The sequence below is a fragment of the Podarcis melisellensis genome, assembly GCF_964234715.1.
Source record: "Podarcis melisellensis genome assembly, chromosome: W".
Classification (NCBI taxonomy): domain Eukaryota; kingdom Metazoa; phylum Chordata; class Lepidosauria; order Squamata; family Lacertidae; genus Podarcis; species Podarcis melisellensis.
Window position 1 is genome coordinate 8811134 of NC_138535.1, and position 23909 is coordinate 8835042.

Consider the following 23909-nt stretch of genomic DNA (forward strand, 5'->3'; position numbering starts at 1 on the left):
CGTTTGAGTGGTTACCTAACCAAAGCAAGAATCAGTATGGATTGTGTACTGTATGCACTGAAAGGAGGGGTGATGAACAGGGAGGCTGACAGCCACTACCGCCCAAGAGGTAATAGCACTGTGTATTTTTTTATTTATTTAACTGCATACAAAAGCTATCAAGAGACCTTGGGCAAACATCTCTCGAAATCGTCACCATAACAACAAATGTTCAAAACGCAGCAAGAGTGGTTTCTGCAAACTCTTGCATTGGCTAAGAGACTTATACTGCAAGGGTGGACAGATGAACAGTTTATCACTCAGCGGCTCAAGGATCTCACTGCCATGAACATATGCTTATACTTACTCAATCTTGTTTAGATACCTGTTTTGGGACTGCTTATATTGATGTGTACATTTATACAGCAAGTCAACAACAACAACAATATTTATTACGGCCGTAGGCCCATACCGGTAAAAACAACACATAAATAACAGCTTGTGCGCGTGGGGAAAAAAACAGCCGCTAAAACACCACTATAACAATAAAATACTATAAGATAGAATGGCATACTACGCCTTAGTTAGCTTGTAGTGCTCCTTGGCGTCGCTTTTGGGTAAGGACAGCGACCAGGAACCTAGCCACTTTCAGGGTCGTATGAGTATCCTTATCCTGCAAGATTTGGGCAAGGTGGAATTTTGGTGGAGTACCCTCTAGTTTCTGTATGATTGGTCCCAACAAATTTGCCCGTGGCACGTTGAACAGGGGGCAAGTGAACATAATGTGCTGGAGCGACTCCGGCGTCTCCTTATCACATTCGCACATGGCGGGGGCTTGGCCCTTTGAGAATCTATGTCTCAGGACGTTGGAGGGAAAAATGTTGAACCTCGCTTTGGTAAAGGCCAGTCTATGGGCAACAGTCGAAAGGGAGGAGAGGTATGATGGAACGCAGTAAGTTAAAGTGATACCAATGTTCTGGGGCGAACAAACACCTCCCCCCAGCATATAATTTCGCTGTAGGTCGATGTCATCCAGTCTTTGGCGGATCAGTCTTTGAGCAGTAATTTGGTCTAGTTTTAGGGAATCTGAAGGAGAGATTCCATAACTCAGGAGTTTGGCATGAATTCTACTGGTCCAAAGGCTAGAGAATTCATCACGCCATAAGCATTGGACAAGGTAGTGGTTTGGTAATCTATGCCACAATGATAACCAACAATTGAAGACTTGCTTCCACAGGCAAGTTTCTAAGGATGCAATCTTCAGTTCTAGTCGCATGGCTGCGTTGCTTACGCACAGGGGGAGCATTAGGAGCAGACGTAGGAATTGAATACAGCAAGATTTTTCTGTTAAAATTCCAAAGAAAGGGTTGTGTCCAGTGCTAATGCTAGTGAGAGCAGACCCACTGAAATTAAGGGGCATGATTAACTTGGGTCCAGTAGTTTTAGTGTGCCTACTCTTGAGTAGGACTAGTGCTGGAAACAATGAAATTTTTTTTAAAAAAAACAATAACCATAATTATTTTAAAAGGCAAGGAAAGTGCTGTAGGAGTCAATACCCAACATTTCCAACTTGTTCATGATTTAAATCTGTCCTATTTGTTAAAATAAAAATGTCATTTCTGGTGGGGGATGAGGTCTGTTGCTTTCACATTCCACTTGTGAGCCTCACAGAAGCACCTGACTGAGCTCCACTGGAGAAAGAAGGCTGGATGAAATTGGATCCAGAATTTTTTTTTTTAAAAAAAATAAAAATCTTCACCCTGTGGTTGCCAGCATTTCAGGTTTTTTTTTTTTTTATAAAATTTTTTATTGCGTTTCTTTTCATAATTTTATACATTCCAAACAGTACAGAAACAAGAAATACAAGAAACATTTTTTTTTTTTTAAACCAAAAAAAAAAGAAAATACTTAACGATTCAACTGTCCTTAAATCCCTTTTGGACTTCCCCACACCTTCCAGATCTGCGTTCTTTAAATTAACAATATCAGCAAATTGTTACCTTATTTCAAACCTTATTATAACTTCCAATCATTATGTCTTCAAATTCAATATGTTGTATCTCAATTTTAACACCTTTATAATAAACATAATGTTTTAGTTCAGATTGTCTCCTTTTCTCTTTTATGACTTATTTTACCGTTTACTTAATCCTATATGCTAAAGCGTAACATTTCCTGCATTTCAGGTTTTAAGTGTTATTACCTATTTATGTTGTTTTTGCAGAGTCCCGTAAACAGCGGAAGAATGAGCAGTACATGCCACATGCTTAACTTTTCCTTTATTTACACTTCAATGCTGAGAGATTACACACAGGAATCTTGCTTCTGCGAGAGCAGAGAAGCAACTCCTCTCTCCTCGGAAACACCGAGAGAACTGTGAAAAACAGGAAAACAGTGTACGTCACATCCAGTCTCCTCTTCCCGTGGGAAAACCCAACAGCAACTGGCTGTGGAATGTAAACACCTGTCTCGTGACAAGCACTTCGCTGCACAGTGAAGACAGAGCAGAAACCAACATCCTCCCCCTTTCTGTGAACATCACTGGGCAGTGTGTTCGTACAATATCAGTACAAACCCAACTTCTGCACATAGGTACAGTGTTGATCCCTTGATACAACCTTGGACAATACATCAGCAGGAATTTCATTACCTGGCATATAGGACACCGTTACGAGTCCCTTCTGAATACATTCCCTAGCACAGGGGTCTGCAACCTTTAAGACAAAAAGAGCCACTTGGACCCATTTCCGAAGGAAAAAAAACTGGGAGCCACAAAACTCGTCATTATAAAAATAACTTTTTTGTCACTTTTTTATTATTTCTTTGTTTGGCCCCTCAGAATTACTCCTCCTCATAGAAATATACGTTAAATTAACAAGTTACCTTTTTGTGTGTGTGTTCTTCACTCCCCTTCAAAACAGTGACCAGCGTACATGCCCCTTACAATGTAGCGGGCGGGCGCGCAGGAAGGTGACGTCGGGACGGTGCGTGGCTAACGCACGCACCGCCCCATGTGACGTCACAGACAGTACAGCGCCCGCCGCAGTGGGGAGTGTCGGGGCGCACAATGCGCCTCCTACCCTCGCTAGTATCCGCCCCGGAGCCGCAGCAAAGGTGTAAAAGAGCCACATGTGGCTCCGGAGCAGCGGGTTGCAGACCCCTGCCCTAGCATGTTGCAATTTCAATTGCAAGTGCTTCGTGCTTTGCTTACAACCTTCAGAATTCAGCAAAGCCAAACATGCTTTGTTGTCCTGGTAAACCTGGATTGGACATTTGACAGGAATTTTCATGTCTTTGCACAATTGTAACAACCATTCGCAATCCTTAAGTGAATAAGACAGTGCAAGCTAACTGTTGTTTGCTTCTTGCATGACCAATCAAATAGACCCTGATTGTACATGTAGCAAACTCCAGATGTACTTTTCCTGTCTGTAGTGTCACTTCCCAAACTTGCATCTGCAAATATCTCAAGACCACCAGACTTCTGATTGTTAAATCTCAGTCTGTAATGCACAGTGCCTTTCAAATAGCGCGCTATGCGTTTCAGAGCTTTCCAATCCTTAACAGTAGGATTGTTGACTTGTCTGCTTAGCAAATTACAGCTAACAGCAATGTCAGGTCTTGAACATCTGGCAATGAAGTTTAGCTTGCCTAGCACACTTCTGTACAGTGTAGTGTCAGAAAATGCTTCTTCAGTGTCTTCTACCTGATAACTTGTTGTCATCGGTGTGTCTACAGGGTTAGCATCCATCAGGTTTAGTTTGCTTAACACATCAGCAATTTTCCGTGACTGGTGTACTAGAATGTTACCATCTTGATCTCTCTCTATTTCCAGAGATAGGTAGTTGTTTACCTCACCAAGATCTTTCATGTCAAAGTGCTCTTTCAGTTGAGCTAGGGCGTTATTGTACATTGTGACACCATCCCAAAAGAATAAAATATCATCAACATAAAACAAACAATACAGTTTCTTTTGCCCCTCCTCTTTGACAAATACACATGGATCAGCTTTCCCTTGCTGAAAACCTAGAGAAAACAATACTTCAGTGAGTTTTATGTGCCAACACCGTGCACTTTGTTTGAGACCATAAAGGGACTTCTTCAGAGCACAAACAAATCCCTGTTTTACCTGTACGCCATCAGGTGGAAGCATATAAAGTGATTCACTTAGAGATCCGTACAAAAACGCTGTATTCACATCGTGGTGACTAATGTGTAGATTCTCCTCTGCAGCTAGCTTGAGCATAAGCCTAATGCTCTCTTACCTCACTGTGGGTGAGTAGGTCTCGTGATAGTCTTCACCTGGTACCTGTGCAAAACCTCTGGCTACCAATCTGGCTTTGTGTCTGACTATCTTGCCATTTTGATCTGTCTTCGCTTTGAAGACCCATTTGCTTCCAAGCAGTTTCATTCCTGGAACTACTGGAACTAGCTCCCAAGTTTTGTTCCTTTCTAAGGAATCAAGCTCAGCCTTCATGGCATTTAACCATGGCTCAGCTTCCTTTGAATCCAAATCCTGGATTTCTTGGAAACTTGAAGGTTCAAATACCTTCTTGGAGCTTTTAACAGCTGCTACTGCTGTCTTAGCAAATTCATCAGCAAATCTCTTTGGAGGTCTGCCTTTTGTGGCTCTTTGTGACCTACGAATTAGCCTTAAGTCCTCAACACTCTCCTCTTCCTTCTTAGGAGAAAAGTGACCTATTGTGAACAATGGTTCTTCCATTTCTTGATCAGAGCTTTCAGAGGGTCGCATAGAGGCTTTCGCACTCTTGAAATCCTCTGAATCATCCGATTCAGTTTCAGACTCAGAATCAGAACCTTCATCAGTGGGTGTGGGTTGTTGCGGTTGCTTTTGCTTATCATCAGTCTCATCACTGTCATCAGGATAACATTGAAAAATTCCCACATTCTCCCCCCACTTTGCATTGTACTCAACACTTCTTGTGAGCTTGATTGTCTTAGAGTCAGTCATCATTATTCTGTAAGAACCTTTCTGATAACCTAGAAAGATACCATGCAATCCACGCTTGTCTAACTTGGAGCTTTGTGGTGAGTGAACCCACATGTCAGAACCAAAAATTTTCATGTGTTTGATGTATGGCTTCTTGCCAAACATCTTCTCATAGGGGGTACAACCAATCGCTGAAGATAACCTGCGATTGTAACTGTAAACAAAACACGAGAGAGATTCGGCCCAATAACTCTCTGGAAGATTGGCATCATGCAGCAAGGTTTTTAACCCTTGAAGCAATGTTTGACTTGCCCTCTCGCAAAGTCCATTCTGCCATGGCGAGCGAGGACTAGACAAATCGTGTTGAATTCCTTTCTCAGTCAGAAAAGCTTCAAACTGCTGAGAAGTGAATTCCCCCCCGCGATCAGTGAAAAGAATCTTTATCTTTTTACCATGCACATTTTCCAACCAAGCACAGAATTCCTTGAACCTAGGAAAAGCCTCTGATTTCTGCTTGAGATTGTACACATAAATATACCTGGAAAATGCATCAATGAGAACCATGAAGTACCTATTTCCACCCAAAGAGGGCGCTAGTGGTCCAACCAAATCAGCATGAACAACCTGGTATGGTTCTGTAGCTTGCCTACTAGACATCTTACCTTTCACAGCCATTTTCACCTTGTTTGCTGCGCATGCTTTGCACTTCATGTGGTACCTGCAGGGTTTAATAGTCATACCTTCAACCAAGGCAGGCATTTTAGATACTGCCTCAAAATGCAAATGACCAAATTTCCGGTGAAAATCATGAATACATTCTGCATGCAAACTTTTGTTAGAACCTGCAATGCAACAAGTTTCATCCTGCACAACATCATCAAAATACAAAACAAACAAACGATCAACATATTCAGCATGCAATACATAATCGTTTTTCTTTGTGATGGTGCACCTCTTGTTCTTGAAGGAAACATCAATGTTCCGTTCATTCAGCTGCGCAACACTGAGTAGATTATGTTTGGCGTCTGGTACATAAAGCACATCCTGTATCGATAAGTCCAAACTGTGAAGAACAACAGTTCCGTAGCCTCGACTGGGGATCGTGTGGTCATCCGCCTGGTGAATCGCACCTTCCTGCGGTGTAAAAGACACGAACAGTCGCTTATCGTTGAACATGTGGTGGGTCGCTGCTGAATCAACAACGAAGAAAGATCTAGACGTCTTCTGGACCTTTGCAACCTTTGGAGTGAAGCGTGAGACCATTGCCTTGTGCTGCGTTGTCCTGGACACTGGACCTTTTCCTCTGCTTTGGCCTTTTCCACGCGATGATCTTCCGCTGCGCTGCTCTGTCTTGGCCCTGGGATATCTGCATTCCCTCTTCTTATGGCCTAGACGTCCACACGAGTAGCATTTCACTGCCTTCAAAGCTTTGGCGCCATCTGGTGGTTCCACTGCACTCTGGGATGACGTCTGTGAAGACTCCCCCTTACCCATGCAGCTAGCACCCCGGCGGTCTGCTTCATTCAGAATGACGGCAGTAACATAGTCCACTGTCATCTGAGCAGTAGGTTGTACAGCAATCTGAGTGGCAACAGACTCCCAACTTGGACCCAAAGAATGTAGTATCATGAAGGAATATACAGCCTCTGGAAAGGTGAGTCCTCTCTGTTGCAGCTCATGTCTCAGATTCTGCATCTCCATCAGATGTATACGCACATCTCCACCTTCAGCAAGAGCCATACTATGCAGCCTAGTATAGTAAAACATAGTGGACCCAGCTTCTGTCCTCAAGTGAGCTTCTCTCAAAGCGTCCCAAATTTCTCTGGCTGAGGTCTTATCACGCAACAGACAGAGCTCTTCTGGGGATACTATCAATGTAAGAGTTCCCCTCGCTTTGGAATCCATAGCTTTCCATGCATCTGTAATTGGAGCTGGGGGGCTGTCTGTAATCACCTCAAACAGACCCTCTTTCCGCAGAATAGCCTCTGCATACAGAACCCAGTCCACGTAGTTTTTCTTATTGAGCTTAGGAATCCCAAAAGCATCAGCTAGCTTTGTGCAGCTAGCCATCTCTGCTGCTTTAAATCAAGCTGTGTCACTGCTGCAGCTGCTTCATTCCAAAAGCACTTTTAAAAGGTACTTTCGGTTTCCCCAGCCATCCAAGCCTCTACGCTTGTGCCGTGGCAAACGGCTTTAAAAGTTCAAAGTCCAGCCATAAAGCCATTAATTAGGAGCTGGCAGGCTGCCCGGAGCATGAGCACATACCTCTCATCAATCAACTTGACACAGAGAAGATAAGACCGGTCCGTTTCTCTGTTCCTCCGCATTCCGACTCGACCTCCGGAGTACATCCGTCAGATTGATCGCGTTTTTCGGGGCCCAGGACCAAAAATGTTGTTTTTGCAGAGTCCCGTACACAGCGGAAGAATGAGCAGTACATGCCACATGCTTAACTTTTCCTTTATTTACACTTCAATGCTGAGAGATTACACACAGGCATCTTGCTTCTGCGAGAGCAGAGAAGCAACTCCTCTCTCCTCGGAAACACCGAGAGAACTGTGAAAAACAGGAAACCAGTGTACGTCACATCCAGTCTCCTCTTCCCGTGGGAAAACCCAACAGCAACTGACTGTGGAATGTAAACACCTGTCTCGTGACAAGCACTTCGCTGCACAGTGAAGACAGAGCAGAAACCAACAATTTATGTAGCCAAAAAGTCACAATCCCTGCACAGCAGACTTGAATGCCCAGAACTGTACACAGGATTCCTGTTTGTGGTTGCACCACTGATTTGTACAATGACATTACGACACTGTCAGTTTCATCCCTAATCCTGTTCCTAAAGATCCTGGAACCAGCCCTTTCAATGGCTACTACACCCTTGTGGCTGACGTCTTCATTGAGCTCATGCCACTACAGCCCCAAGTTCTTGCTCCTAGTCAGTAATTGCCACTTCAGATCTCGTTAGCTGGCAGTACCCAATATTAGTCCTACTCAAAGTGGACCCATTGAAAATGATGGGACATGACTGACTTGGGTACATTGATTTCAGAATGTCTACCCTGAGTAGAACTTAGCTGGATACTGTATCTACCTGGCTCAATTTCACTACAGTGGTACCTTGGGTTACATATGGTTCAGGTTACAGACTCTGCCAACTCAGAAATATTACCTCGGGTTACGAACTTTGCTTCAGGATAAGAACAGAAATCGTGCAGCGGCGGTACAGCGGCAGCAGGAGGCCCCATTAGCTAAAGTGGTGATTCAGGTTAAGAACAGTTTCAGGTTAAGAACAGACCTCCAGAATGAATTAAGTACATTACCCGAGGTACCACTGTATTTGTTGACACTGGGATACTTTTACCCCATGGTACATCATAATGCCTTGAGCAGGTCAAGTCCCTCTTCTTTCCCCCTCTGTCTGTAATTTTCTGCCCCCACAACCATACTCAGGGTAGACATTCTGGAATCAAGCTTCTACATTTCTGCTTAACTAAGGAGTCCTGCAAGTGTGTTGAAATTACGATTAGTTTTGGGGAAATGCCATTTCTGAATAGATAAGCACTCTATGTTAACACTATTAGGACAGGACCTGCAATGAACCACTGGTGGGTGGAACACTTCCATTCCTTCTGCCAGCCAGTCAGCTGATACCCTTCCCCAGGTTACTCCATTCCATTCTAACCCTCCCCCCCCCCCACATTTTTTCTGTTTTTCTCCTAAGGCACTCAGCATTGGCCACTGTGCATGCTCAGTCCATATTGGGCTATTTTTGGCTCAACTGATGGTTGGTTTTCTTGTACTTCTGTAAGCTATAGAGGGCTACCCCCTCAGGTTGCTGTTTGTTGGTGGCTCTACTTTGGCTACAGTCTCATCATCTCTCAACAATCAAGTTTACTATTAAAAGGAGAGATGGTGGATCCTCTGGTGCTTTCTGCTTCTTGCTCTGGGTTGTATCCAAGCTTTACCTTTCAGAGTAGACCCACTGAAATTAATGGATCCAAATTTGTTGTTGTTGTTTAGTCATTTAGTCGTGTCCGACTCTTCGTGACCCCATGGACCAGAGCACGCCAGGCACTCCTGTCTTCCACTGCCTCCCGTAGCTTGGTCAAACTCATGTTGGTAGCTTCAAGAATACTGTCCAACCATCTTGTCCTCTGTCGTCCCCTTCTCCTTGTGCCCTCCATCTTTCCCAACATCAGGGTCTTTTCCAGGGAGTCTTCTCTTCTCATGAGGTGGCCAAAGTAATGGAGCCTCAGCTTCACGATCTGTCCTTCCAGTGAGCGGATCCAAATTAGTCGCATCCATTAACTACAATGGGTCTACTATGAGTAGGACTAGCACTGGTTTCCTACTCTTTGGATCCCCCTCCCTTTAAATATTAAGGCAGGTGCCATCACTAGTGTCTTTTGGAACCTACTGAAGACTGTCTTCTTTCCACAAACCTTCTGTGTAGAGATCTTTCCCAGTTTGCATCTGCTTAAGAACTGTGTTTAGACAGTTTATTTTGTGTTTTTGCTGCTCTGGGTGCCTTTAGGAGAAGGGTAAAGATATCAATTTGAACAACAACAACAGCATAAACTGACCTGTGCTCTTTTTGCCAGCTGATGGCTGGCCAGTAGATGCCATGGTGACACTTGCCACAGCAGAGCTGGGTGGGGACTGCACCTTAAGTGAGCTTGGTGAAGGTCCCTAAAACAAAAACAAAACAACAAAACACAACAGTAGTTAGGCCAAGAAGCATGCAAGGAAGGATAAGGGCTTGAGAGATGGTGCACTCTAGGCAAGAAATAACTACAGGCAGTGATCATTTTGTGCATATCTGATTGAGGCGTGATCACCGACACCCCCTGGAAGGGACAGGGTTGGGGCGGAATGGGCTGACACACACAGTGACCTGGAACACGCACCCCCCCACACACACACACAAATGGGGAGTTGCCTGTGAAAAAGAGGAGGCACCATGCAAAGGCAGAAGAAACATGTCCTTAGGAGGCACACAGAGAATCTGCCCCAAGGCAAAGTTAGGAAATCCTACGCATGTTCAGCTTGGCACATCTGCTACTTGGCCTTACCCACTTCAGACTGCAAGTGGTTAAATATGCTTGAATGCAAAACAACCACCAACAACTAAACCTTATTGCACATAGAAAACGTGTGTCAGGGAGAAGGCAGTAAGTAACAGCCTTTTCAGAATGCAAAGGTTGGAAGGCTTAATGTGCCATGTTCTTGGCACACCATCAGCCATCCAGCTCAGAGGTGGACCAAGGAATAAGAGGCAGCACCCTGGTGAGGCAGCGCACCCTCCAACTACTCCTGGATCATCCAGACCAGAAGGTGTGGTCTTGGCTGACCCCTTCAGCTAGAAGGAGTTAGCAGCCAGCCCTCATAACAGACTTGTTTTTACATCATTTTAATTCTATTGTAGCTTCATTACTTTTTAACTATTATCTTAGATGTTTTTAGCAATCTGTGTTTAATCCATGTTTGTTTTAACCTATGTGAGCCAGCTTGAGTCCCAGTTCTAGGGACAAGGTGGGGTAGTAGTAGCAGTAAAAGAAGAAGAAGAAGAAGAAGAAGAAGAAGAAGAAGAAGAAGAAGAAGAAGAAGAAGAAGAAGAAGAAGAAGAAGAAGAAGAAGAAGAAGAAGAAGAAGAAGAAGAAGAAGAAGAAGAAGAAGAAGAAGAAGAAGAAGGGGAAGGGATGAGGATGATGATGTGTTTTTGATAAATTGTTATGTTAAAATTCCTAATAAAAAATATTCAAAAAAGAAGAAGAGAGACCCGTATATATTTCACCACAAACTTTTCACAGAAAAGAGAAGACAGGCAAAGGGAAATGGGTAGCATACAAAGAATTAATAGAACCACATCAAGGAGATTACAAAATTAAAACAAGGGAGCCATTAATAATGGAATGTTACAATCTTCAATGGTTTCCCTACACAGTTAGTAGAGAGGTTTAAGTTGGACAAAAATAACTTTGGTACAGAGCAAAAAAGGACAGACTTTGAAATCCAATTGTGTGCAGATGATGAACATGTTACTGCAAAAATGTATAAACTCTTGCTGAACTTTGAAACTGAAGAACAGGTTAAAGAATGCATGATTAAATGGGCAAAATATTTTGGTTACAATATACAGAAAAATTCAAACCCTTAGGGATGTCAGTCTTACAAGAAATAAGCAAAATAACTAAACAAGTCTCCTTCATGGATCACTGCATTGCCGTGGCGAAGGGGCTTGAATAACTCAGAGAAGCTATGAGCTATGCCATGCAGGGCCACCCAAGATGGACAGGCCATAGTGGAGAGTTTTGACCAAACGTGATCCACCTGGAGCAGGAACCGGCAAGCCACTCCAGTATCCCTGCCAAGAAAACTCCATGGACAAAGACAACAGGCATATAAAAGCTATGACGCTGGAAGATGAGCCCCTCAGGTCGGAAGGTGTCCAACATGCTACTGAGGAAGAGCGGAGGACAGGTCCAACTAGATTCAGAGCTGATGAAGCGGCTGGGCCAAAGCCGAAAGGTTGCTCAGTTGTGGATATGGCTCGAAGCGAAAGGAAAGTCCAATGCTGTAAAGAAAAATATTGCATAGGAACCTGGAATGTAAGAACCATGAACCTTAGTAAGCAGGATGTGGTCAAAAATGAGATGGCAAGAATAAATATTGACATCCTGCGCATCAGTAAACTAAAATGGACGGGAATGGGCAAATTCAGTTCGGATGACCATCATATCTACTACTGTGGGCAAGAATCCCGTAAAAGAAATGGAGTGGCCCTCATAGTCAACAAAAGAGTGGCGAAAGCTGTACTGGGATGCAATCTCAAAAATGATAGAATGATAGAATGATCTCGATACGAATCCAAAGCAGACCTTTTAACATCACAGTAATCCAAGTTTATGCACCAACCACTGGTGCTGAAGAAACTGAAATTGACCAATTCTATGAAGACTTACAACACCTTCTAGAAATGACACCAAAGAAGGATGTTCTTCTCATTATAGGGGATTGGAATGCTAAAGTCAAGAGATAAAAGGAACAACTGGCAAGTTTGGCTTTGGAGTTCAAAACGAAGCAGGGCAAAGGCTAATAGAGGTCTGCCAAGAAAACAAGCTGGTCATCACAAACACTCTTTTCCATCAACACAAGAGACGACTCTACACATGGACATCACCAGATGGGCAGCATTGAATCAGATTGATTATATTCTCTGCAGCCAAAGATGGAGAAGGTCTATACAGTCAGCAAAAACAAGACCTGGAGCTGACTGTGGCTCAGATCATCAGCTTCTTACAGCAAAATTCAAGCTTAAACTGAAGAAAGTAGGAAAAACCACTGGGCCGCTAAGATACAATCTAAATCAAATCCCTTATGAATACACAGTGGAAGTGAGGAACAGGTGTAAGGATTCAAATTTGGTGGACAGAGTGCCTGAAGAACTATGGATGGAGGCTCGTAACATTATACAGAAGGCAGCAACGAAAACCATCCCAATGAAAAGGAAATGCAAGAAAGCAAAGTGGCTGTCCAAGGAGGCCTTACAAATAGCGGGAGAGAGAAGGCAAGCAAAATGTGACGGAGATAGTGAAAGATACAGGAAATTGAATGCAGATTTCAAAAAAATAGCAAGGAGACACAAGAAGGCCTTCTTAAACGAGCAATGCAAAGAAATAAAGGAAAACAATAGAATGGGAAAAACCAGAGATCTGTTCAAGAAAATTGGAGATATGAAAGGAACATTTCGTACAAAGATTACCATACTAAAGGACAAAAGTGGTAAGGACCTAACAGAAGCAGAAGACTTCAAGAAGAGGTGACAAGAATACACAGAGGAATTATACCAGAAAGATATGGATGTCTTTTATATATATATAATTATATTTTATTGATTTTCCATCAAAAAAAGAGAAAAATACATTCACACCACATTACAACTTCTATTAAATTTTCCATTTTTTGACTTCCTTCGGCCTCTCTGCCAATCATCCAAATTATAACTTCTTTAATTACACATTTCCAGATTTTGCTATTGCCTTTATGCCTACCCCCCACTTCTATTTTGCCTTTTTACAATATTTCTTGTGTTATTACAGAGCTTCTTTAAATGCCACTAGCGTTATTCCATTATCACTTATACATTCCCAGTACTCAACTAACTTTCCCCAGTCCTCTATAAATTTTTGATCTCGTAGATATCTGATCTTCCCAGTCAGTTTATCAAGTTCTGCATAGTCCATCAGCTTCATTCTCCACTCCTCCAACGTTGGTATTTGTTCTTGTTTCCATTTCTGGGCCAGTAATATTCTTGCCGCTGTTACTGCATATTGGAAAAGTTTATGATCCTTTCTATTTATTTCATTACCAACGATTCCTAAGAGAAAGGCCTCTGGTTTCTTAACAAATGTATATTTCAACATTTTTTTCAGTTCATTATATATCAACTCCCAGAAGCTTTTCACTTTCTTACATTCCCACCACATATGATAAAATGTACCATCTTTTTCTTTACATTTCCAACACTTCTTACATGTTTTATACATTTTTGCAAGTTTTACTGGTGTAATATACCATCTATTTTTCTAATTTTCTGGACTGTAAATAGTTTTGCACCAAAATAAATCCTGTAAAAGACAGATGTTTCAAACGTTTGCTGGAAATGCCAAGAACATGAAGGGACATTTTTATCATGCCAGTGGACATGTAAAAAAGCTTTAAAAAATTGGTTGCAAATACATATATACATACATGCATACATAAATATATACAGAAGATTTAAAAAGGCTAATATTCAATTTAAGCCAGAACTTTCTCTCTTAGAGCTAATGGATACACAATTAGAACAGGATTATGGAAGATTACTCCAATATATGATTACAGCAGCAAGTGTGCTTTACGAATAAAGATGGGAAGTTACAGCACTACCCACTATAGAAGAATGGCTGATAAAATTATTGGATCTGGCTGAGATAGCCAAGTTAACATGCTTAATTAGAGAGAGAAAAATATTTATGACATTTGTCAGAAATTTGCATGATAAGAAAATTAGGGCTGCCATATATCTGCATTTTCCTGGACATTACCAGAATATCAAAGGTGGAATTGATGTCGGGGGGGGGGGGGATTTCTGAAATGTGGTGCTTTGTAGTTTGTCGGGGGAGGGGAGAGAAGCTCAACAATTTTGGGGTTTCCTTTTTTTAAAAAAAGCAACACAACTTTCGGGGTGTCCTGGTTTTTACTTTTTGAAATATGGCAACCTTAAAGAAAACGAACTTGTAATATCAGGATTTGAAGATAGAAAAAGTACTGGTTTGCAGAACACAGAATGGTTGGATTTTAACAAATGAATATCATATGAAGCTGCAGGACAAAGAACCGGAAGTTATTTTACTCTTTTCTAGATTTCTTTAGTTTTTTCTCTCTTTCCCCTTTCTCTCTCTTTAAGTCTGTCCTCTTCTCTTTTCTTCTTTCTAACTTTGTTCCTTTTTATACTAAGTAGCTGTTTTAGTATATTATAAAAAGATACTTTGCAATTGGTATGTATTTTTGTTTGTGTTTATGTCAATAAATAACTTTAAAAAGAAAGAAAGAAACTTTCCTCGAAATGATTTATAATGAGTTTTTAAAAATGATGACTATAACTTTTATGAAAAAACAGCAGCTTTTATTTTAGGTATAACTGATGGAGAAGGACCCAGCAAACAGGAAAAAAAATGTTTATGTATGCTACCACAACGGCTCGAATGATTTATGCCCACAAATGGAATCTTGGGTTCCACAAGCCATTGGTAACTTTTCCAAACCTTATATAGTGACTTCCTGATTATGTGATTCAGGAAGTCCCTATGAACTGTTACAGATCATAAATTAGATAGGCGTGTCATCCATAGTGATTATTCCACCCTTCCAAATCTAATATATCCATATTCATTAGTGTAACCCAGTCCTTAATCCATTCAAAGCAAACTGCTTGGTAATACTGTTGGGATTCAGAACTTACAGGGTTAAGATGTTCTGAGTGACGCCTCACGTTCTGACGTCAAGTTTCGAAGGTGGGAGGAGTTTTCCCTTTTCCTTTGTTCCTTTCGAGAGAGAAGGAGGTAGCAGTTATGGCTGCGAGGAGCCCTGGTTTGTATTTTTCTGAGATATGTCACAATAAAGAACTGTTTAATAGACAAACAAGGACTCTTGTGTTTGTCTGGATCTGGGGAGCAGTAGCAGCAACAGTTTTTCCCGCTGTGTTTTACTCTGCAAGGCGTGACGAAAGGAGAAGATGTGCACGCAGCTTGAGGAAGCGTGCCGGACCGCTGTAGAGAGCTAATTGGGATCGTAAAGTAATTAGAGACGTCGCGCCTAATTACCCCACAGGTTATGGAGGCCTAATTACCGCTTGTAAAGCTGTTGCTGGAGGTCTGCCGGAATGCTTTGAAGTCAGCTGGGTTAGCTGGAAGACGCTACCGAAAGCGGAGGTCTGCGTTCTGAGGCAGAGAAGCTGGCTGGAGCTGAGAGCAGCTGAGAGTCGGGTGCCGGAGAAGCTGGTGATACGTGAGTAAGCTTGGGGCCCCGGGAAGAAAATGGCAGACAGCCAGGTCTTTGAAGACATTCCGTTTGAAAAGCTCACTTTAAGAAGTTGGGCAACCTGGTCCAGAAGAGTGAGGGGTTGGTTTTTGGCTACTGGGCTTTGGGATGTAAGCCAGAGGGAGCCAGTGACCCCTACTCAAGATGCAGATGGGACAGACGTTGCAGGCTTTGAGGCTGCGTTGGCAGAAGATAGCCAGCAGAGAATGCAAAAGGAGCTTTGCATGCTGAAGGCAAGTGTTCATGCATCGCTGAAGCCTCATTTGGAGGGCGTAAAGTCAGCAAGGGCTGCCTGGGAGGTGCTGAGAAGTTTGTGTGAAACTTCAGCAGGAAGCCAGAGCCCTGGAGAAGCAATTAAGAGCCTAGAGATGGCTGGAGCCCCTGTTCCTGATGAGTTAGCCTCAAGGAGCGCTAGTGAGCAAATCGGGGGGGCGAAGATTTCCAAAGGCAAGTTTGAAAAGTTTTCCACTGTGAGTGCTGGAGTGGAAGGCCGTTTCAGACAGGGCGGGGCTGGCACAGAGTGCTCTTCCGGAAGAAGGGGGGCCAGGCCAGCTGAAAGGAGCCCTGGGCAGTGTTTTTCCACTGTTTACACTGGTGGAATTCGTCGTTGCTACACGTGTAATTCGACTGAACATCTGCGTCGCAATTGCCCCCACCGGAGCAGAGAGCCGAGGCAGGATGTTGTCAAGGTCACTTCCCATGGGAACCAGTCAGGTTTCCATGGCAACCAGCCTGGCAGGTCAGCGGCCAGGCGTGGGACTGAGCAGAGCGGACGTGCTAAACGCGAGGAAGAAGCTTATCAACTGACGGCCAGTATGGCATTGTTTGAAGACAGCTCTGAGAAAGACAATGAGCTTTGCTTTGTAATAGACTCTGCAGCTAACCGCAACTTGATTCCAGAGACCCCTGCTGTCGAGATGTGGAATTGCAAGGCAGTTCCAGCTGGAAAGACTGTGCTATTTGCAAATGGACAAAAAAGAGATATAACTAATGTTGCAACAATTTCTCTTTCTGTTTTGCAGGAACGGTTGGAAGTGTGCGTTATCCCAGGAATCCATCACTGTCTTTTATCTGTGCCTTATTTGTTAAAAAAGGGGTTTAAGGTCTGTTTTGAGGATGATGTCTGCACAATCTCCAAAGAAGGGAGGGAGCTTGTCAAAGTTACAAAGGGACAGAATGATCTCTTCATTCTTAAAACGTCTCTGGTGGGTGAGGGGAAGGTTGAGAAAGCACAAGCGTTGCGTGCTACAGTTCCCACTCATGTTTCATGTGCTTGTGTTTGGCACCAAAGGACAGCTCACAGTTCTCTAGAAGAACTGCAGGCTCTACCTGAGGTTGCCAAAGGCTGTAAAATTAAAGAATGTGGAAGTGCCATCAATTGTGACACTTGCAGACAGGCAAGGGTAAAAGGATGCAGTTACCCAAAGGTGGAGAGGGTAACCACAAAACCTTTTGATCTTGTGCACATAGATTTGTTGGGTCCCTTAAAGGAACCTAGTCTGGGAGGGGCCAAGTTTCTGCTGACGATGCAAGATAGTTTTTCGCAGAACACCTGGACACATGGTCTCAAATCCAAGGAAGATGCAGCACAGCTGATTAAAAGTTGGATTGAAGAGGTGGAACTAAGGTTCTCCACCAAAGTGCAAGCAGTCACCAGTGACAGAGGTGCTCAGTTTACTGGGTCTGCTTTGCAGAAGTTCTTTCACCAGAAAGGAATATGTCAGACAGTTACTTCTCCCCAACAGAGGGGGGTGGCAGAGCTCAGGAGTGAAGCTCTGGTTAAGGCTGCACAGGTGATGTTGACAGATTCTGGGCTACCTCCAAGGTTTTGGTTGGAGGCAGTCAAGTATGTGGGCTTCACCTGGAATCGGACCTACAATTCAATGGTAGGTGAGACACCTTATTTTATGTTGCATGGCAGGAAACCCCAGATTCACTTTCTGCGTTCTTTTGGGTCAACCGCGTCTGTGCCGGTGCCTGAGGCTTTGCGAGGGCCAGATGGATCCAAGTTCCAGAAAATGATCTTCTGTGGGTATGAGCCAGCAGCTCGTGCATGGAGATTTGCGTACCCGTCAGGTGATCAGAGTAAGCTGCTGATCAGTAAACACGCTGAGTTCTATGAGCAGGATGAAAGGTCAAAGATTCCTGCAAAGCGTGATGTTCTTTCAGAATCTCTTTCTGATGCAGAACAGGAAGGTTCAGATGAGGAGGAAGGAGAGGCTGAGTCTGCTGATGATGATCAGCTCACTGACCAAAGTCAGGGTCAGGAGCAGGATGGGGCATCTCCACAAGTTGTTAAAAGAGAGCCCAAGAGTGAGCCTAGTTCTCCTGTGAGTGTAATGCAGAGGATTCGAAGACGCTTTAAGTCAGAGGGGGAATCCCGTGATGCAGAGGACACACCTGCTGACCACAGTGAGTCAGAGGAAACACCTGAGTTTGTACCCAGGCGATCCAGTCGCACAATGAAGGGTATTCCACCTGAGAGGTATCAGGCCACAGGTGTGTGGGTTAGTTTCGCACAGTGCGAATCTGAGAGTTGTGAGGTTGTTCCACAGATGCCTAACAGGGACGCCAGGAGAGGGCGCAAGGCATTGGGGAAGGGATTGATCTCACAAGGTTTTGCTGAAGATGTTCCACAGGTGTCGTCAGAACGCTCGACGAGAGGGGGTGTTGGGATTCAGAACTTACAGGGTTAAGATGTTCTGAGTGATGCCTCACGTTCTGACGTCAAGTTTCGAAGGTGGGAGGAGTTTTCCCTTTTCCTTTGTTCCTTTCGAGAGAGAAGGAGGTAGCAGTTATGGCTGCGAGGAGCCCTGGTTTGTATTTTTCTGAGATATGTCGCAATAAAGAACTGTTTAATAGACAAACAAGGACTCTTGTGTTTGTCTGGATCTGGGGAGCAGTAGCAGCAACAGTTTTTCCCGCTGTGTTTTACTCTGCAAGGCGTGACGAAAGGAGCAGATGTGCACGCAGCTTGAGGAAGCGTGCCGGACCGCTGTAGAGAGCTAATTGGGATCGTAAAGTAATTAGAGACGTCGCGCCTAATTACCCCACAAATACAACTTAAAATCTGGTAAACCAAACCCTCCCCTTTCTTTCATGTCTGATAATAGTTTGAATTTCATACGTGGCTTCTTCCCTAACCATATAAATTGGGATATATCTTTCCTCCATTTTTCAAAAATATCCAATTTACTAATTATCGGTATCATTTGGAACAAAAACAATGATTTTGGTAAACTATTCATTTTTATTACCGAAATCCTGCCCCATAATGATAATTTTAGAGGTAAAGGTAAAGGTACCCCTGCCCATAGGGGCCAGTCTTGACAGACTCTGGGGTTGTGCGCCCATCTCACTCAAGAGGCCAGGGGCCAGCGCTGTCCGGAGACACTTCCGGGTCACGTGGCCAGCGTGACATCGCTGCTCTGGCGAGCCAGAGCCGCACACGGAAACGCCGTTTACCTTCCCGCTGGTAAGCGGTCCCTATTTATCTACTTGCACCCGGAGGTGCTTTCGAACTGCTAGGTTGGCAGGCGCTGGGACCGAGCAGCGGGAGCGCACCCCGCCGCAGGGATTCGAACCGCCGACCTTTCGATCGGCAAGTCCTAGGCGCTGAGGCTTTAACCCACAGCGCCACCTGCGTCCCTTAATGATAATTTTAATCGTTACCAATTCTCTAAGTGCTGTTTTATTTCTTTCCACGTTTTAACATCATTTTGATCAAACAAATTTATATTTTTCATTGTTAAGTAAATCCCCAAATATTTTGCTTTTTTCACTATTTGCAATCTGGTTGCTTCTTCTAAATCCTTTTTGCTCTGATTATCCATAGTTTTAACCATCGTTTTTGTTTTTTCTTTATTTAATCTAAATCCTGCCACTTTTCCAAATTCTTCCATTTTGTCTTAAAGTTTCTTTATACTATTAATTGGATTTTCCACCATCACAATCATATCATCTGCAAATGCCCTAATTTTATAAACATTTTCCCTTAATGTTATGCCTTTTATTTCCTTCTCTTTTCTGATAATCTCGTTAAGCACTTCCAATGTTAATATAAATAATAACGGGGAAAGCGGGCACCCCTGTCTCGTTCCTTTCTGTATTGAGAAATATTTCATCATATTGCCATTTATTATAACATTTGCCTTCTGATCTTGGTATATTGCTCTTATTTCATTTAAAATTGATATTCCCAATTCCAATTTTTCCAGTAATTTCCCCAGAAATCTCCATGAGACATTATCAAAAGCCTTTTCGGCATCAATTAAGATGAAGGCTGCCGCTTTCCCTGGGTTCATGTCTAGATATTCTATGGCATCACTAATCTCATATTATCCCGCATCCTCCTCCCAGGGAGGAATCCTGTCTGATCTCAGTGGATATATTCATTCAACACTATTCTCAATCTCTAGGCTAATATATCTGCATAAATTTTATCATTTTCATCATTTTAAATCATTGTTTAGCAGAGATATTGGTCTATAATTATTATTTTCTTTATTTTTCTCTTGTTTGGGGATTACTATGATATGTGCCAATTTCCACGATTCTGGGGTTTTCCCTTCCTTTAATACGCTGTTTATCAATTGCTTCATGGGAGTTTCTATCACCTTCTCCAATTTTTTGTAATGTAATGCCGTGAGACCGTCCGGGCCTGGTGATTTTCCTGGTTTTGCTTTTAAAATGGCTTCATGCACCTCCATTGGATATACTGGGGCATTCAAATATGCTAATTTGCCCTTTACGATTTTTGATGATCATTTTTCTTGCAAATATTCTGATACCTTTTTTTCTGTTTCGTTCCCCTCCTTATACAACTTCTGGAAATATCTTACGAAACATTTATTTATCTCTTCTGGCTCATCTATGTTTTTCTCATCCACTTTTATTTTATCTATTAATATTTCCTTCTGTCTCTTTTTAAGTTGCCATGCAAGCATCTTGCCCGGTTTGTTTGCTGATTCAAATGATCTCTGTTTCATCCATTTTATGTTATTATTGATTTCTTCTCCAATTACCGTTGATGTCAGTGTTTGGAATAGTTTGATTTTATGAAGTACCACACTATTTTTGGGGTTTCTTGCTAGTGATTTTTCATTACTGGCTATTTCTGCTCTTAATTCTTTTAATTTTCTCTCTTGCAATTTCCTCTTTACTGTGTTCTGTTGTATATAATAACCTCTGATATAAGCTTTACTGGCATCCCAAGTATTTCTAATATTGGTATCTTGTTTTTTATTTAATTCAAAAAATTATTTTAAAATTCCTGTGCTTGCTTTACTATACTTTTGTCATTCAGTAATGTTTCATTTAATCTCCATCTTCTCTTCCATCTCTTTTTACTTTCTGATTCCATAATTACTGGGTTGTGATCTCTTATTGTCTTAGACTGGATTTCTATTTTCTTGATTGTTGGGATCAGATTATTAGTAATCCAAATGGCATCTATTCTGCCTGCCAATTTGTGAGATTCTGAAAAATGTGTGTATTGTCTTTCCAATGGATTTTTATACCTCCAGGCATCCTTAAAATTAAAATTCTCCACCAACTGGAAAAAAGAATGCTGTAATCTCCCCTTTTTAATTATTCTTTCCTTTTTTGTTCTATCAAATTCCAATGAGGTGACTCCGTTGAAGTCACCCATCAATACAAACTCTTCATTATTATATTCTAATAGCTTCTCCTCTACCTGTTTGAAATAGTTTGTTTTATTTCCACTGGAGGCGTATAATCCCACTAAAACTAATTGTTCTTTACCCTTTGTTAATTTTACCCCAATAATCTTCCCTCTTCATTCTTAAATATTTGTCTTGCTTGGAATTTAGTATTCACATACATTACCACTCCTCTTTTTTTCTTCACATCTGAAGTTATAAATTCCTGTCCCAATCGTTTATTAATCAAAATTTTCCTTTTTTCTCGCTACGTGCGTTTCTTGTAAATAGATCATGTCCCATTTCCCCCCCTCAAAATATGTTCAATCTTGTTTTCATATTATTTGATGATAATTTCTTAATTGTTTTTTCTTGTTTGTTAACTCTTGTCTTGAGATCATGTACCGTTTTGTCCATATCCTTATATTTTTTCGCCACGTCCTTTATTTGATATAATTCTTTAGTTATCTTTGCATTTTTTTCAATTTTAATGTCCATTTGTTCAATCTTTAAATCCATTGCATCCAGTTTATCATTTAGATTCTTATCCATTTTTACTAACACCTCTTTAATGTTCGCGTTTTGATCTGATTCAACTAGCGATTGTCTTCTTAATTGTGAGCCAAGTGTTGATGTAATTGTTGCTTGCTTGTTTCTCACACTCATCCTGGAATCATTGTTCTACCCAAAATTGCTATTCGAGAAAACAAGACAAGAGGGGAGATTGAGAAGCAGAACCAGAGCTTTGTAAAGTTCTGGCTTCCTCTTGATCCATTGTTTCTCCTAAATTCTTCCTATAAATTCTCTTACATGTGATGTTGGTTAATTGGTGAGTCTTCCCCGAAAGGGTGCCAATTAATTATTATTCCATTCTTTTTAAATTTATTTTATTATGAAAATGCTATTTACTGTTCTCTTTTATTCCTGTCTGAGAATTAACTTGGACTTATTTTTATAATTTTCCCCTTCCTTAATATTTTTTCCTTAATTGAAGACACACAAGTTTTAATTTATTTGTCCCCTTTATGCCCCTATTAGACTTAATGGAGTTCTAAGTTTACTGCTCTTAAGTTTTAGATTATTGTAGAAAGTGCTATGTGATACAGAGTGGGTAATGACAATGGTATAAAGAGAATCGGTTTCAAGTTATATTATTATTTTTTCCCCACCCCAGGTGGCGCTGTTGCTCCTATTTCACTTGACTCCTCTTGGGGTTTCTAAGTTCCTGTGTGTTTTCTCTATGGTTGTAGTCCTTATACTCCTTCCTGTTATTCTTTCCTGAAGACAGTGATTCAGCACCGCTCCACCATTTTCTTCCCTCCTCTGTTCCTCCGCTTCTCCTCTGTCCGTTCCCCCTTCTAATTTCCTGCTTCCAAAAGTTTCCCTTTTAATTGTCTCCTGCCTTCTGCGCGATCCCACGATGTCCTGCCTCCTCCCACGTCGTCTTTCCTTTGTCTCACTCCTTATCCTCCCTCCGTCTGCGTTTTCTATCCCTTCTGTCCTTTCCTCTATAAGTTCCGTTCCTTTCCTCCTCCCAATTCCCTTCTCGAACGTCCCTTTCTCACCCGCTTCTCTGCCACGTCCTTGCTGTTGTTTATTGTCTCTCGGTCTCTCCCTTCTGCTCTTTACGTTTTCAATGTGGTGGTTTGGTCTCGCTAATACGTTTCAAACCTCTTCACTACTCCCGCTGTAAGGTCTCTCAGCACAACTTGTATAAATCTTCACACGGTGAACCTCCTCTGTTATTCTTCTCTGTCTGTTCTTATAATAAAGTACCTCTCCAGTTACCTTAGTTGCTGTTTTGTAATACTTATTTCCATATATATTCATTAAGATCTAGGCATAGCAGACCACACATTATCAAACAGACACCGTATACAAATTGTGCAACATACGAGCTCAACATAACAAGGTTTGTCCCGGTCAGATCTTTAACTCAAGAGAAAATCAATTTGCATAAATAATACAATACAATACAATACAATACTACCAAATCGCCGATAAGTTAAGAACTACTGATTCTCTTTATAATGACCCAGTCTTTCTACATGGACAGCACTCAAAAATTCAGCCACTATTAAAGTAATTTGTTCATTCCTGTCCGAAAGCAGGTCCTAAACCGTTGGTAGCATAGAAATCAGCCTATTGAGTTGTAAGGCCTCTAATAATTGTCTTCTGGCAAAAATGCCAAAATCACAAGAATGACCGCTCCCCGCTTAAAACGGGGGACGCCCTTTGCGTGGACGCGTGCAGCCCCTAGATCTGGAGCGACTCCAACAGCATAGGCTTGGCCTTGCCTTCCCTCAGGTGGGATACCTGGAGGTCTCCGCCTACCTCAGTCATTTGCCCAATCCCACCTGGGATTGCCAAGGAGACCAGGCCAGGTAGGGGAGGGATTACCTGCCCACACAATAGAGGGAGGATCTTACCTGGGAATCCTCACTTGGCTCCAGAGCTTCTCCCACCCTACCCACCCTCAGTTAATGTCTTATTTTGCAGGTTAACTTTTCTTCACAGGTTTCGCAGGTTAACTTTTCTTCAGAGGTATGCGGGCGCTGCTACGTAAGGTCGCTGTTAAAGGGCCGGAAAGGAATTTCCCTGCATTGGCAGGTTTCGCCTTTCCCGTAGCAAAATGTCACAACTTTGGCGGTATCAGGCCTTGGGCGGAATCCTTTAGTCCATCTTCCTCTTTGCGGCGGCGATACCAGGGTTCCCCGTTAAAGGGGTTTCTGAAG

At 42.4% G+C, this 23909-nt stretch overlaps 1 protein-coding gene and 1 long non-coding RNA gene across 2 annotated transcripts in view; both read right to left on the bottom strand.

The window, feature by feature from the left end:
- The window catches only part of LOC309361268 (uncharacterized protein), a gene marked incomplete at its 3' end in the record, with an annotated part of 324188 nt that overhangs the window by 131327 nt on the left and 168952 nt on the right, over positions 1 to 23909 (bottom strand). The window lies entirely within an intron of this gene.
- LOC309361179 overlaps positions 1 to 23909 on the bottom strand; it is a 65399-nt gene that overhangs the window by 7645 nt on the left and 33845 nt on the right. Inside the window, exon 3 of the long non-coding RNA XR_014164371.1 lies at positions 9517 to 9622. This is a non-coding gene — a long non-coding RNA (uncharacterized lncRNA). The remainder of the gene's footprint in view (positions 1 to 9516; positions 9623 to 23909) is intronic.